Genomic DNA, 16737 nt, shown 5'->3' with positions numbered 1-16737 from the left:
TATTTCGGGCTATGCCTTCGTATTTGACTGGTAAGTTGACCAACCTGATATTCAAGAACTATCCACTTTTCCTCAGGAATGCATATTCCTTTATTAAACAAGCATTTCCTGAGCACACACTATGCACCATACACGGTACAGGTGCTGTGGATGTAGCATCAAATAAGGGGGATCTGGTTCCTGCTCTGATGGATCTCTATCAGGGTGGTCTACAGAGACACTTTTCTATTCTTCCTTGGTATTGATGGTTGGGTGAAGATGCCTGAGGCCAAATTGGTTCTTTTTCTTTTTTTTTTTTTTTTTGATTTCTTAAGTTTCTTGCTTTCATTCAGATTGAATGCCTGAATACTTGTATTTTCATTCTTATGATAGTCTATGATTTTATTGAGATAAGATTCAGTGTGTGCCCATTTCATTTGCAAATTCAGTCATTTCTTCATTTCAGGGAAACATTCCCGTGCTGTGTCACTGAATAATTTCCCTTTAATATGGGTTATCTATTTCAGAGACACCAATTATTTTATGTCATATTATCTCATTTGTCTTCCCTATTATGATCTCTTCCTGCTTTAATCTCTTTTTTTAATTTCCCCTCTGCTTTTACCGTGATTATCTCAATGTTTTCTTCTATTTCAGGAATTTCATGTTCAGCTGGGCCTGTTCTCCTCTTTGCGATTTCGTTTGTTCTGCAGCACGCTCTTTGGGTAGGATGGTACTTTGCCAGGTCATTTCTCATTATTGCTCAGGCCTAACTTGAGAAGCTCTGTCCAGAATCTCTAATTATTCCTACACAGTGTGCCAGAAATGTTCAATTTTGTGTGGCTCCATCTCCCAGATCATCAGAGAACAGTTAGCCTTCTCTGGCTGCAGCAGTTTTAGGGCTAAGTATTACGTTATGTTCATTGAGACGAAACTCAGAGAACGGACCTGGAGCTCTTTGATGATCATTAGTGGGCTGGGGCTCCGCACCCTGTCCTCATACTGAACAGTTCTCTTACCCTACCCAGTGGGTGGTATCTTCTATTTCCAGGGTAGGGAGTAGCCTTGCAGTTTTGGGGGGCTCCTCTCTTCTGTTCTCTGAAGCTATATTTCTATATAAAAAGCCATTTCTGCTCCTATATAAAAAGGCAGTCCTACTTTTACACATATGCTTTCCACTGATCTCTACAAAACTAACATTTCTACCAATAAACAGAAGGGAAATCAGACAGGACACACCTAAGCCTGCTTCTTTCAAGTTTGGAAACATTACTGAACAATCTTTTTTTTTTTTTTAACAATCTTATATCAAGTCATCCCAGCTGCCTGGGGCAAGGGTAGAAATAAGGTGAGGGAACATTATTCCAGGTTCCTGAAATCTTCTCTACCCATAAATATCATGGATCATGGATTAACCTATATATAGGTTGGGACCCTGAGCAATGAAACCAGAAAAGCCTAAGCTTAAAAATAAGAGTTGAAGAGATTTACCTGCGAGCTATGCCTACCTACTAAGTTATGGCTTTGTAGATCATATGGCAACCTCAGGGTGGATGAAACTTCATTCTGAGCGGGAAGTCCGTGTATCTGAAGTCAACAATGACAGCTAAGCTCTATAGAGACAGAATTAGGCTGTCCCTTTTGCTTCACAGGCCTCTTGTATGAGCACCACTGGGGACTTACCATGTCCCGTGACTTGTATAAAGGCTGCAAAATAGAGAGGGCCTTCGAAGCTAGTGACCTGGAAAGTGCTAGAGAATATGACATACCAGGAGCTGCTACTGGATGTCATCACAACTGACAGTAAGGAAAAGTACTCAGTCCTGCTCCGTGATTCAGCAGACAGTGGAGCGGAGGGAAAAGCAACATCCAGTATTTGAAACAGTTGTTAAAAGATGATCCCCACATCCTTTCAAAGATGTTAGGCATCAGGATCAACTGACTCAATATCATCCAGTAATAGATGAAGACATGACAACAGGAAAGAAAGTATAAATTGCTGATTTTTTTTTTCAAAATACCCCTTACTCTGGAGAGAAAAATAAGATATTTCTTCCGAGAAATTTGATGGTTTTCAAGGCTTTGTAACTCTGGGTATGGTGTCAACCCAATTACAGAGATTTTGATTTTGAACTCATACATCGTACCCTAAAATGGAACATAGCCTAGGAAAATCAAGTCATTTTAAAGAGTCCAATTAAATAAATCTGCAGAATGTCTTGGAGTCTATCTCTGTGTAGATTTGAAATGGACTTTGAAAGGTAATGCAGGTCAGTCTCCTCGGTTTTCAAAACAGGATGTCAAGACAGCCTCCGGCGTCTCTGGAATTTAAATCATATGGATCCTTCTGTAATCAACAGGGATAGAAGAGCTGTGCTTCAGGCACTTGTCAGAGGATTCCACCAGAAACAGACCGGGACGCAGCTCTTGCCCCATGCTTACTTGAGGGAGCTGATATAGGACAGGCCCCGTCTAAGAACATGTTAAAATCTTTATTCCTCAAGTTTCTCCAAACTCATCCTCTGTGTTAAGCCAAATATCAGGTTTTAGAGGGAAAAAGATCTGGATCACATTATCTTAATTCCCCGGAGAAAGAATTTTAGTGGGCTAGGATTTCAATGTTATATTCTCCATCTTGCTCAAAGTCATAATTAAAGGAACTGCAATATGAAAAATAATTATTTTCCATCTTGCAAAGTTGGATTAAGGACTCACGATGACTTGAATTAAAACTTTAACAATTGATTTCTAATAAAATTCAACGACAAGATGATATTTGTTTCTCTGGATCAGGTTCCATAATGTTGTGTTGAGGACGTACTCAGGAACCTGAACAGACCTGGTTCAAATCCCAGCTCTTCCACTTACTGATTGTATATTCTTAAGCAGATTACCTCATAGATGAAATCAAGATAATCAGAGTACTGGTCTCATAGGAAAAGGGTTAAATAAGTTAATATATGTAGAGAGCTTAGATGACTGACATGTAGTGAGCTGTTACAAAAGGGCAGGGAAGATACGACAATAACTTACACAAGTTCAGTAGCAATAGTGATGGACAGAAGCAGATGGAAAGACATTTAGGAGTTAATATTGACGAGACTTGGTACTAAAGTGAATGGAAAAGAATGGAAAGCAGAAGGATTTCTAATATTAGACTAGGACCAGAGCTTACACAACTGGAGATGACATATCATTCATGAAAACAGAGTACACTGAATCAATCTTTCTTTCTTTCTTTCTTTCTTTCTTTCTTTCTTTCTTTCTTTCTTTCTTTTCTTTCTTTCTTTCTTTCTTTCTTTCTTCTTTCTTTTTTCTTTCTTTCTCTTTCTTTTTCTTTCCTTCCTTCCTTCCTTCCTTCCTTCCTTCCTTCCTTCCTTCCTTCCTTCCTTCCTTCTTTCTTTCCTTCTTTATTAGTCGGCTCTACATCCAGCATGGAGCCCAATACAGGGCTCAAACTCACAACTTCTGAGATCAAGACTGATATTGAATCAGATATTTAACCAACTGAGCCACCCAGATGCCCCAGTGGTCACTGAACCTTGACTCCAGTTTGGATCTATTGAGTTTGAGGTGCTTTTGAAGTAGCTCATTGGCAGTTTGATATTTAGATCAGAGGCATAATGAAGCAGTCTGAACTAGCTATGTCAATGTGGAAGTTATCAGCTCCATATGAGGATGAGAGACTAGAAAAAATAGTTTCAGATGAAAATAGAACTAGGGCTAAGACCCGAGGACCTCCAAGGCAATTAAGATCTTATCACACTGATACACTAATCGGTATACTAGTATATTCACCTTGTATTTGTTTAAGTCAACTCTTAAAAATCTGCAAAAACAGGAGGCAGGGATGGTGGACATAGATAATCCCAGCTGAAAGAAGCAAAACAAAATGTCTTAAAACATGTTATAAAATAGCTTTATTATAAGTATATTTTTATTTTTATTTCAGTAGAGTTGACACAAAATATTGCATTAGTTTCAGATGTACAGCGGAGGACAACTATACATGCTATGCTGTGCTCACCCCAAGTCAAGCTACCATCTGTCGCCAAACAACACTATTATGATATTATTGATATTCTTATGCTGTGCCTTTTTGCCGCGACTTACACATTTCATAACCAGATGTTGGTATCTCCTGCTCTCCTTCACCCATTTTGCTCAGCCCTCCACCACCCTCTCCTCTGACAACCATTGGTTTGTTCTCTGTATTTATAGATCTGATTCTATTATTTATTTATTTACTCATTTTTTTTTTAGATCCCACGTATAAGTGAAATCATATGGTATTGTGAATACTTGTTTCCACTATTGAGAAATTAAGTGCTTTTGATGATTAAGTGTGATAATATTAAGGATTGTATCACTGACCTTTGTCCTTATACCAGTCAATCTCTCTAGCCAAATTTTAAAATAAATTCTTTCTTTAACACTTTCTTCAAGCTTATTTACACACACATCTTAAATAAACTTTAATATGTTGACAGCCATAAGATGATTGCAGCTTGGACCTTCGATCCAGGCAAGTTCTCCGGGATAAAAAAAAAAAAAAAAAAAAAAAAATAGTGCTGTATTAAATGAATATCCAAGGCAAAATAGCAAAATTATAGTTTGTGAAAGACTGTGGAAGATTGAGAATGAATGAGATGATTAGTACTTTTTACATTAAATGTGACAGTTTTTCCACTTGTAAAAATGGATAATATAATAGTATTTATCTTGTAGGATTTTTCTGAGGATTAAGGAAATTAATATAATTAAAGAACTTAAAATAGTGTCTAGCACATGGGAAGAGCTTAACACTATATAATGGAGAATTATGACATGTTTTTTTCGTACACTAATGCATACTTCTAAGGAAATAATATTATTTTTAAAATTCTTATTAAACTAGAAATTAATTCTAGAAAAAATAATCAGAAAATGATTGATTCCAATTCATCTGTAGTTGGAGATAACACTAAACTTTTCTGAAAATAAAATATTAAGTGAAAAATAAATTATCATGAGGAATTTACATAAAATTTAAAATATGTTTGGACAAATAAAGGCAAAGAGTTATCATCAATGCAATAATTGACTGGTTTAGTTTAATAAAAACTAGCTATGATAGACCATCTGTTATAATAGGGATAACTATTATACCTAACAAATATGTGAAGAGATGATAGATATGATAGATAGATAGATAGATAGATAGATAGATAGATAGATAGATAGATAATGGATATAGGTATAGGTATTTCCCTAGGAAAAATCAACATTGTATTTTATTTATATTTTATTTTATTTTTTAAATTTTATTTTATTTATTTTTAAAGATTTTGTTTATTTATTCATGAGAGACACACAGACACACAGAAAGAAGCAAAGACATAGGCAAAGGGAGAAGGTTCCCTGTGAGAAGCCTGATGCAGGACTCCATCCCAGGATCCCAGAGATGAGCCAAAGATTGTCACCCAACCACTGAGCCACCCAGGCACCGGATAATGAACATTTTAATAGGAATAATAGGGAAAATTTCGACGTTGATTATGTAAAATAAAAACATTGTGTTAATAGTAAATTTCTGAATAATATAATTGCACTGTGATCTTTATAGGAAAATGCATTTGTTCTAAGGAGATAAGAGCTGAAATATTTAAGAAGAATGTGTTGTTGCATCTTACTTCTGAATTATACACACACACACACACACAAAGAAAGAAAAATCGAATGTGCTAAGATGTTAACATTTAATGGATCTAAGAATAGAGCAAAACGTGAAAAACAGAATAAAGCAAAATAAACAGCACACTTTCCAAAAACTATACCAGTCAGTTATGCCTTATCATTTTATTAAATCATTTATATTAACATATTTTCACTATCTCTTACTTATCCAGATCTTCCCTATTAAGTGTGAACTTTTTCTGTCTATACATTACATTCCCTGTATCCTGCATTACAAACAGTAGAAACTTAAAAGATACTCATTTTTACGAATTAGCATCCATCATCCATTGCATCAATAACTATTTGAAAGGGATTAGCATAGGATCTCATCATATGCATAAAGATTTAGAAAACTGTAGTGGACACTGTCGTCGCTCTGTCACAATGGTCTTGGATCTCTTACCCATTCTGCTAGCCCTTCCTTTGCTATGCTTTTTGTTGCAATGGCTCATACCTGCAGCTATCTTCCAAGAACTGGCCTTGAGGTATTGACCAACTTTATCCACATGTAAAGTCAGAAAATCCAAAACCAGAAATACCTGGAAATTTCCCTCCCCCGCCCTTCCCCCTTAGGATGGCCCCTTCACCAATGACTCAGAGTGAGACTCACTCATAAACACAATGTACATTCCGTAACTCCCCTGAAGTTGGATCCATCCCTAGACTTCTTTTCTTTAGCTTCTCCTGCTCTCTTTCTTGGGTTTCCCCTGAGAACATCTTTTTGGTTTTGGTTTCATTTTGTTTTTTAAAGATTATTGATTTATTTATTCAAGAGGGCAAGAGAGAGAGTACAAGAGGTAGGGGGATGAAGAGCAGAAGGAGAGGAGCAAACAGACTCTGCACTGGATGCTGAGCCCATGCGGGGCTCAATCTCAAGACCCTGATATCATGACCTGAGCTGAAACCAAGGGTCAGACACTTAAGCAACTGAGCCACCTAGGCGTCCCTTGGGAACACTTTGTTGATCTAGCACTTGTTGTTTTTTTTTTTTTTTTTTAATTTTTATTTATTTATGATAGTCACAGAGAGAGAAAGAGAGAGAGGCAGAGACATAGGCAGAGGGAGAAGCAGGCTCCATGCACCGGGAGCCTGATGTGGGATTCGATCCCGGGTCTCCAGGATCGCGCCCTGGGCCAAAGGCAGGCGCCAAACCGCTGCGCCACCCAGGGATCCCTGATCTAGCACTTGTAACCAAATTTTTATCTCAAGCCCTGCATCATTTGAAGACAAATACATTTCATCACAAATTTTACTTTTTTTTTCTTACACTTTTGTACCAAACTGAGCATCTTATGAATCCCCTGAGTAGACGGTAAATTAGCATTCTTTCCAGAGAGCAGTTATTTCAAAACAACGTATATATATTTGGACCTTTTCTCTCCCATATTGTTTTATTTTAACAAAACATTGCTTTCCAAAGCAATATAAGTCATATTCAAAAGCCTTAGACAAGATAATCTCTTAAAAATGTAGTAGATGGAAAAATTATACTTTAAAAAATGCACAGCAAAAGTTAAAATAGATCCTCTTTACCCATGTATCTTTCAAAGGTTCCATATCTCATTAAAATTCTCTTGTTCTCCAACACTCTTTTCCAGCTCTGCTCACACAAAAATACTAATCAATGATTGTGCTGTTCCGACTCTGCCCTGACTCCAGTTCTCGAAGCTTCTAGGTGTTTCTCATTATTGCCTGCGTGCACACACACACACAGGTATAACATATATAAATATATCTACATTCATCTGTATTTCATTTAATTGTGTTTGTACTGATTTTAATACAGTATTTGTTTAGTTTTAAATAACGTAATGAGCATTTCAATTTCCAACCATAAGAGCCTAGTATTGTATCTCTGTCCTGAAAATTTGAAGCCACTTATATTAAGAAAATATATAACTGAGGTTAACTATTTTTCTAACTCCTATATATAAATTCTTGTTTAAACTTAATTCAGATAAAAATTAAGCTGCTTACAAAGATATGTTAAAAAAAGCAAAAGAAAATAGTGATTGGTGAGAAAAATAAAAGAATATGGAGAAAAAAATATAGAAAAAATGGAGCGTGGAAAGGAACTAATTTTACTATAGATTACAAATTAATCATGGGTGTGAGAGAAGGAAGGAAAGTGGGAGAGGCAAGCACTCCGTGCTGTACGCTGCCTGCCATTTTCAGTTACAAGTTTCCTTTATGCACCGGGATAAACACGATTATAAAACACATTGTTTCTTCAGTGACATCACTTAAATATGAGAGTTTCTAGGTCGTTTCTCTCAATTAAATTGACATAACTCAGGAAAAAAATATGGAAATGAGACAATAGCTTTTTAAAAAGTCACTAATAAACTGGTGTCACCTAACACCTAAGATTCAGCATCAGTCTCTTCACCTAGAAATGTAAAGTTTGTGGATTATGTAAAGTTTAAGTATTTTACCAGTTTTGATTTAAACATTAGTCCATAATCCCCTGTCCTTAAAGATATCGTAACTAAAACATAATGTGTTATCTGCTGAGGAAAATTCTACAAAACATAGTAAAATATTCTAAACACTTTTAAGTTATTTGAAAATTAAAATTTGGTAGTAGCTTTAAGCATATATTTTCCCTTTAGTTAATCACTTTAAAATGCTATCTTGAAAATATTAGATATGCTAGGACTTATACAGAAGCAACTAGCACAAAAGCAAACAAACAAGCAAATTGCCTGAAAAGAGTAAAAAAAAAAAAAAAAAAAAGTGGTTGCCTAGAAGGAATATCCTTTCTCCCTGCCCACTACCCACTACCACCCCAGCTGTTTAGACCTTAGTCCCAGTATTTTTCTTTTTTTTTTTTTTTTTTTTAGTCCCAGTATTTTTCAAGGCTAATATACTTTCTTGTTATAGTCATCAAACTACTTAATGTTTCAGGGTTTGTTTTGTTGGTTTATTTCTTTAGTCTTTGGTAGTACCATATACAGCTGGAGTAAAATAGTCTTATAACAAGACACATTACTTCCCTGCAGATGGTGAGATAACAAATACAATATTCCTCGTATTCCTATTTAGCTCAGAAACATTATAAGCAACAATATAAGAAAAAGTAGGAAAACCTAGGCAACACCGGGATGCTGGTTTTAAATCTACTCTAAGATGGCAAGAGCACATGTTAACTACTAAAAAAAATTTTCCTTTTGTGAATTCTAAGAAGCAAATAGGAAAGAAAATTAAAAAAACAACCACTCTAACTTTTTCCAGGTCCCAAATATGGTAAACATCTATAATGACTAGACCAACTGTAAACAATGACTTCACGCATCTTTTTATTTTATTTCCATTTTTTCCTGAATGCCACAAAGGATGCCTTCATTGGGTAAATTCTAGTAGAAAAATAATTAGTGCCTCAATAGAAATAAAAAGAAAAGTGTCAGGGCACGTGGATGGCTCAATCGGTTAAAGGTTTGACTCTTGGTTTAGCTCAGGCCATGATTTTGGGGTGGAGAGATTGAGCCCCACTCCGGGCTCCACACTCAGCATAGTTAGTCGGCTTGGGATTCTTTCTCTCCCTCTCCTTCTGCCTCTCTCCCCACTCACACACTCTTTCTATATATAATAAATGAATAAATCTTAAAAAATAGAGAGAGAGATACAGAAAGAAAAAGGGAAAGTGTCAGTTACTAAAAAGAAATCTAACAATTTTACTTCAGGTGCTTTTTTTGTTTTCAGTTTTTTTTAGAAAATTTACAGTAGCAAAAGTCACAAATTAAAAACTCAAAATAATATTTCGCAAGTTTCCCTAAAATAACTAGCACACAATTCTTTAATTGGTGCATATTGTTTTCAAGAGTATTGAAATTCTTGTTTCCTCTAATTGTTTTGTTCCAAATTTTAAAAAATTATCATGCAGATTAGAAAAGGAAACTAAGACTGATACTTAGTAAGAGAAATACCACTAAATGCATAGAATTATATCATGTTAATTCAATTTTTTTTCTTAATATAAATGCTTGTTATTTCATGATGATATGTAGCTATTTTTTTATTTTAAAGATTTTATTTATTTCATGAGAGACAAAGAGAGAGAGAGAGAGAGAGGCAGAGATATAGGCAGAGGGAGAAGCAGGCTCCACTCAGGTCTCAATCCTGGACCCTGGTTCACGACCTGAACCAAAGGAAGACGCTCAACCACTGAGCCGCCAAGGTGCCCCACATGTATTTCTTAATATTAAATGGCTCATTAGTGGAGAGCTTCACCATATAGATGATAAAATAATCTTTGGTAACTTTCTACTTATGCCATGAGTGTTTTGGATTACGGTGTAGCATAATTAACATAGCAAGTTGTAAATAACAAAAATAATAATTTAGTTTGTATTCTCTCCCATGAAAATAATAAAATATGGCACGAAAAGTAAGCGAAGAATGGGACCACATGAATGAAGGACGTAAGATACTGTGATAGACAACCTCCAAGGCAGCTTCCAGTAATCCCTGCCTGTTTGATCCCTTCTTCTTGACTGTAGGCTGGATATTATCAGTAATTTCTAACGAGGGAATATGGCAAAAGCAATGGAGTGTCCCTTCCGAGATTCTAATCTGTGTCTTGACTATTCTCTCACTCTGCTCACTTGGGGAAGCCAGGCAGCATGTTTTGAACCGCCCTATTCAGAGACACAAATGGCCAAGAACTGAGGGGGGAAGACTCCCGCCAACAGCCATTAACTGAATGTTGCCAGCAACCACATGAGTGAGCTTAGAAGTGGCTGCTACCCCAGGCAAGCCTTCAGATGAGATCACAGGCCAGTGTCTACACCTTGATTGGACTCTCTCATGAGGGACCTTGAAGCAGAGGTACTCTCGTGGCCTCATCTGATTCCTGAGTCCCAGCAAGTATGACATAACAAATGTTTGCTCTTTTAAGGCACCTTATTTTTAAATAATTGTTACACAGCAATAGATAATGAATATAGATGCCCATTGCAAACGTATTGGGTATGGGTGGAGAGGTGTTCAGCATCTATTCCCATATTCTTTCACAAATTACTAAATTCCCAGGGCTGCAAAATTAAAAACTATATTTCCTCGGGTTCATTGCAAATTGATATTTTAAATGTAATTAATTTTGCTAATTAGAAGCAGTTTAATGATATCTGGAAGGGAAAACTTAGATTGATATCATCTTTCTGCTACTGTTTTCAGCTTAGCAGCTTGGTCATGGAGGTGTGGAGACTTTCTACAGCTGTGTTCTAGGGTGTAGTCTTAGGCTTCAAAGGGGTCTGGTGGTACTAATGGCCATGGAAGTCCCATCCGCAGTGGCCGTGTGCTCTTGAACTCAAAAGCTCAAAGATAGGCAGTCTCCTGGCTTTTTGTCCTTTGGCTATAACACAGGTAGCAGTTCCCTTACTGGATCAGCTTCATGGGGTTCAGGGAGGTATGGCTGGCAGCCAGTCAGGAGCGCCCCCCTCAGTCCATCTCATGATGATACCAATGAGTTCTCTTTCTGCTTAAAATGTCCAACACAGTGTCTACTTCATGCGAAAAAAAACACATTCATGCTTGACCATACACTTATAAAAAGCAGGTGCTATATCAACTGTGGTTTTTGTCCAATATCCATTTGTTTTCAGGATACAGTGTGAGTAGCCACCTCCATGTGATACTCAAATACTGAATCCATTTGGCTAATTTAATAAAACTTGTTTGCTCCCCAAAATAGTATGGTTTGCTGAAGGTTAAATTATATTCATTCCAAACTTTCTATCTATTCAATTTTGCAAGGTTTCCACTGAGATCATGATCCGTTTTTGCCAGGAATATTAAAAGAACAACAACAACAAAAAATCTCATTTTTTTTTAAATTTTTTTTTTTTAATTTATTTATGATAGTCACAGAGAGAGAGAGGCAGAGACACAGGCAGAGGGAGAAGTAGGCTCCATGCACTGGGAGCCCGATGTGGGATTTGATCCCGGGTCTCCAGGATCGCGCCCTGGGCCAAAGGCAGGCGCCAAACCGCTGCGCCACCCAGGGATCCCAAAAATCTCATTTTGGAAAAATAAATGGGAGTAAAAATGTGGTAATTTAGCTTTATTCCTTAATAAACAAATCTTTTATATTTACTTATTAAATAAAGATTGATAAACTAATCCTTTTAAGAATGAAAAAAAAAAACTTTCTTTTCTTTCACCCGGCTTAAAGCCAGTTAAGAAAGTTATTTACTTAAAATGGAAATGTAAACTTTTGTCTTTATCACAGAAAATCAAATTTATTAGCATGCTGTGACATGAACTCATGGTTTTATCTCAAACTTACTGTCTTATAACCTAAAGAAAAAAAAAAGAGGCAAATTCAAAAAAGAGAAATAAGTCTCTTGTTTATTTTACAAAAAGAATTTCACGTTTCTTTTTTTATTTTTTTTAATTTCACGTTTTTATAATGTAAACTAAGCATGTTTATGAAGGTAAAGGATAGCATTTTCATGTTCATTATTATCAGTGTCAAGTCCACTCATATCAGTTTATACTGTATTAATTTCATACTAGCATCGCTCAGAAAATATCCCAGATCCTAGAGTGACAGATGCTCATCTTCTGAATAGACCCTTCCTAGTACAACTGGTAACTCAACATAACTTAATTCAACCCCATTTCAATCCAATTCAAGCCAATTCTTAATATTGGAGGTTTTTACTGTGCAAGTCTGGTGGGTACAAGGGAAAAATAATAATATCCACTGCCTGCTTTCAAGAACAGCAAAACATTACACAGGAAAAAAAAATCAGTATAAGGGTAAATGCAATCAGCATGAAATGTAATTTGGTGCCACACAGAGAAGTGCACTCAGTATAATTTTCAAAACCTCTACCATAGTGTTTTTAAAAGTACATTATCTTATGACAAAATCTATCTGTTCAACCACGATATAGCTTTAAATTGATTTATTTTGTCACTCTCCATAGGATTTCTTGAAGGAAACTATGGCATAAAATGAAATTTATCTGCATTCTTTATCTTTCTGATAACAGAAATATTTTACAATCTCTGTTATTTAGAACGCTCTTCTCATATTCTATTAAGTAAAATCTTGATCTCTTTAAAAATCAAAAAGACAGAAAAATACATATAAGGACAAAAGAATGCTCTAAAGAATTATCAATTTCAGAATGCTTTTGCCTTGAAGCTAAGACAACACTGTAAAAAGCTAAAACTAAAAAACTATTCAAGTGTATTTCACTTCTGGATTCCCATTTGAACTTTCAGCTTCAGGTATATAATTAACTGAATCTACTAAAATGGAGATGTTAACTGTATTTTTTGGTCAATTATTTTCCATGGACAATTAAAAATGTTGTTTCTTGTCATTTCTCCATTAACAGATAACAGTTCTTTTAGGGTATGGATTTTTTGTAATTTTCTCAAAAAAAAAAAAAAAAAGACTGTTCTTTCAATATTTCCAATTCCCCTGCATTCAGTGTTCTGTGATTAGGTATTTGGTCAAATTATTCATTTAACATTTTCTCTCAGGAATATTGTGGCAAAGATTAAGTCATCCTCTACACAGATGCATAGCCTCTTAGCCAGAATCAAGAGTTGAGGGAAGACCTGGAACAGAATATTGGAGAATTGGAACATAGATGTTTGTCTCTCTGAACATTTGGCCCCTCAAGTCCTGGCTCCCCTGACAAATCTCAGATGACTTCAAAAGAGAATTGTTTTCTTTTTAAAAATATCACCCCATCTCTGTGAAGATCCGTTGGAATTTTTCCATTTATATTTATTGATATGAATTGATCTGCAGATCGCTTTGGGTAGCATGGATATGTTAACAATATTAATTCTCCCAATCTATAAGCAACAAAGTATCTTTCCATTTATTTGTCTTCAATTTCTTTAATCAATATTTTATAATTTTCAGTGTACAGATCTTTTACCTCTGGTGTTGAATTTATTTCTATGCATTTTGTTCTTTTTTAAGTATTGTGATTGTTTTCTTAGATTTTCTTTCTGATTTTTCACTGTTGGTATATAGAAATGCAACTGATTTTGTGCTTTGATTTTGTATCTGGCAACTTTATTGATATTGTATATTGGTTCTAATAATTTTTTGGTGTAGTCTTTAGGGTTTTCTGCATGTAATATCATGTCATCTGCAAATGATAAAATTTTACTTCTTCCTTTCTGATGTCAATGCTTGATATATGTAGAGGTATTTTTTCCTTGTATCTAGTCTACTAAGTTTTATCATGAATAAATGTTTAATTTTGTCAAATATCTTTTCTACATCTATTGAGATGGTTATATGATTTTTATCCTTCATTTTGTTAATATGCTGAATCATCACATTTAATGATTTGCAGCTATTGAACTAGCCTTGCATTCTGGAACAAATCCTGCTTGATCATTGAGTGTGATCCTATATAGCATGTTGTTTAATTTGGTTTGCTAACATTTTATTGAGGATTTTCGTACCTATGTTCATCAGAGATATTGGCCTATAATTTTCTTTTCTTAGAATATCCTTATCTGGCTTCAGTATCAGAGTAATGCTGGCATCCTGGAATAAGGATTTGTTTGTCTTGTTTTCTGTTTTATTTCCATTTTAGTTAACATACAGTGTTATAAAAATTTCAATTGTGCAATCTAGTGGCTCAACAATTGTATACATGAATTACTCAGTGCTCATCATGACAAGTGTACTCTTTAATTCCCTTCCCCTGTTCATCCATCATCCATCTCCCCATCCACCTCGACTCTGGTAACCATCAGTTTGCCCTCTATACTTAAGAATCTTTTTTTTTTTTTTTTTTTTTGTCTCTCTCTCTCTTTTTTTTTTTTTTTTTTGTAAAATAGGTTGGGAAATGTTCCCTCATTTTCTACTTTTGGAAGAGTTTGAGCAGTATTAGAATTAGTTTCTTTTTAAATGTTTGTTATGATTCACTAGTAAAGCCATCTAATTCTGAACTTGTCTTTGTTGGGAGATTTTTTTAAAGTCAATTATACCATTTAGTGATGATGGAATTATACTGGAAAACAATCACAGCAAAAGAACAATCTTTTGGATAGAATAATTTATTTAGTGAAATGTTTCTTTGAAACATAAAATACAAAAGATTGTAAAGTATGTCAGTATGGATGCCTTTGGATTTATATATAGGACATCTCAGCAATGGTTTTCACAAGTTCCACTCCATATCATGTCACATAATTGTTTAGTGTGTGCATGTCTTTAATACCTATATCTCAGAACAATTAACTTTATTTAGCTGGGATTCTTGGAATAGATTTGCTTACACTGAGTTGTATAAAATAGTTATTTTTGGCCAGTGGATGTGCACTTCTCTTTAGCTAGGTAATAGTTTAATTTCTAAATTTAGAATAATCTGTTCAACACTATACCCTTTTGGTAAAGTTTTGTTTTTGTGTGTGGTTTTAGTTTTGGTTTTTGGTTTTGAGGTTTTTGTTTTATTTTGTTTTGTGTTGGTCCTTAGTGACTTAATTTCTTCCCTCTGCTTATCAGGAAGAGATGGAGATGAAGAAGAAACTGATATTGGAGACCTGGTGGCAGACATCTTGCTAAGACCACTCTAACCAATTGGTTGGACAGTAAGCTTGATTAAGAGTTCTTATCATAAATTTCAAATGGAGCTTTTGGTATTCTCATAGTCCTCTTAAGTTAGAATCAATTGTTTTGTGGTGGATGAAATTTTTAGAGATGATGATCTAGAATTTCAATTATATTTGCCAAATTTGCTCCAGTTCCATTTGGAAGCATTTTGTTCAAGCTTGCAAGAAACATTTTTTTTTTTTTTTCTATTCTAGACCTTTACCTACACACATTGTCTAAAGACTCAGAAAGTTTGGGCTGTCTCATTTTGGGTATAGCTTTGAAGGGAGAAGGTTGTTGAGTAACTACTGAAGTACAAAAGGTAGTTTGTAGTCTTGGCCTCTCTTTTTGTATAAGTTATATGTTGTATTCTTTCCATTTCCAATAAATGAATAATCGAATGTTCAGTAGAGCTTTCTGGACGTTCCACTCTTACTTTCCAATTTTCAGACACTGAGAGGGCTAATTTGTGCAAATCCAGAGAGTATCAAAATGAGGAAGAAGGAAAATCAGGATAGGGAAAGATTCCTCAACATTTTCTATGGCTTTTGGCTTTAAGTTCAGGTCTGTATCTTAAAACTATCTGAATAAAGTATCATTTGCTTTTTTATTTTCAGATGAACCACTTTGAGCTCTTAAATTTTCTTCCACACTGTTGTATCCATATGTAAAATTCTAATTTGGAACATTTAAAGTTTCAGCACTGTAGTAGTTTTCTATAGTTGAACACAAATGAATATGAGGCTCACTTCTGTTCTTTAAAAAGTATCCACCAGCATAGGGCCAGTGGAGACCTAACGCATCTGCAGTCCAAAGTAAGAACCCATATGCTTATCAACTTAAGGATTTGTTAGTGAGTGGCTCAGAGTGAAGGGACTTATGGGATTATTGGTTTCCAGTTTCCATTGATGGTTTTTTGAAGTCTCTGTTCTCCATATAGTTCCTTCATTGAAGGATAACCCCATAAATGAAATATCCGTTGTTTACCATTCTGTGTTCCTTTGTAAGCATGTTCTGACAAATTAAGTTCTAATATCAGTTGCTAGATGAATTTTCAACTGATTCTGCACTATCTCTTCTTGGTAGGAGGTTTTTATTTTCAGGAACAGCTACTTCTGAATCCAAATTCTAGTGAGATAAATTCTCACGAGAGATGTTTGACACAGGAAGGTTGGTACCATATTTCTCACTATTTATTCTCCTTGTTTTTTTCCCCATTTCTTTGAAATCCCATGGCACCCCAGCCCCAAATATAATCCCCACCATTGTCTCCAAAGACATGTAGCTTTTAATCCCGGGGCCCTGCACATGTGGGGTGAATGGCTTAATGGGTGGCCCCTCCACCGGGGCCTTCCTGCAATGGGAGGACAAGGAGGGGACTGGGCATTGGCTCCCTCAGCTGTGGACAACCTGCCAGGCCTGCAGCCAACCTCAGGGTAGATGTCAGGCCTGGAGCCCAGGCT

General features: G+C 35.5%; 1 pseudogene; it reads right to left on the bottom strand.

The window, feature by feature from the left end:
* Nucleotides 1–15305: 15305 nt before the first annotated feature.
* LOC140602304 (protein FAM217A pseudogene) lies at nt 15306–16492 on the bottom strand (annotated as a pseudogene).
* Nucleotides 16493–16737: the final 245 nt, after the last annotated feature.

Source organism: Canis lupus, chromosome 13, assembly GCF_048164855.1.
Source record: "Canis lupus baileyi chromosome 13, mCanLup2.hap1, whole genome shotgun sequence".
Classification (NCBI taxonomy): Eukaryota; Metazoa; Chordata; class Mammalia; order Carnivora; family Canidae; genus Canis; species Canis lupus.
The sequence above is the reverse complement of the archived record's forward strand: the minus strand, read 5'-3'. Positions and strand labels throughout refer to the sequence as shown.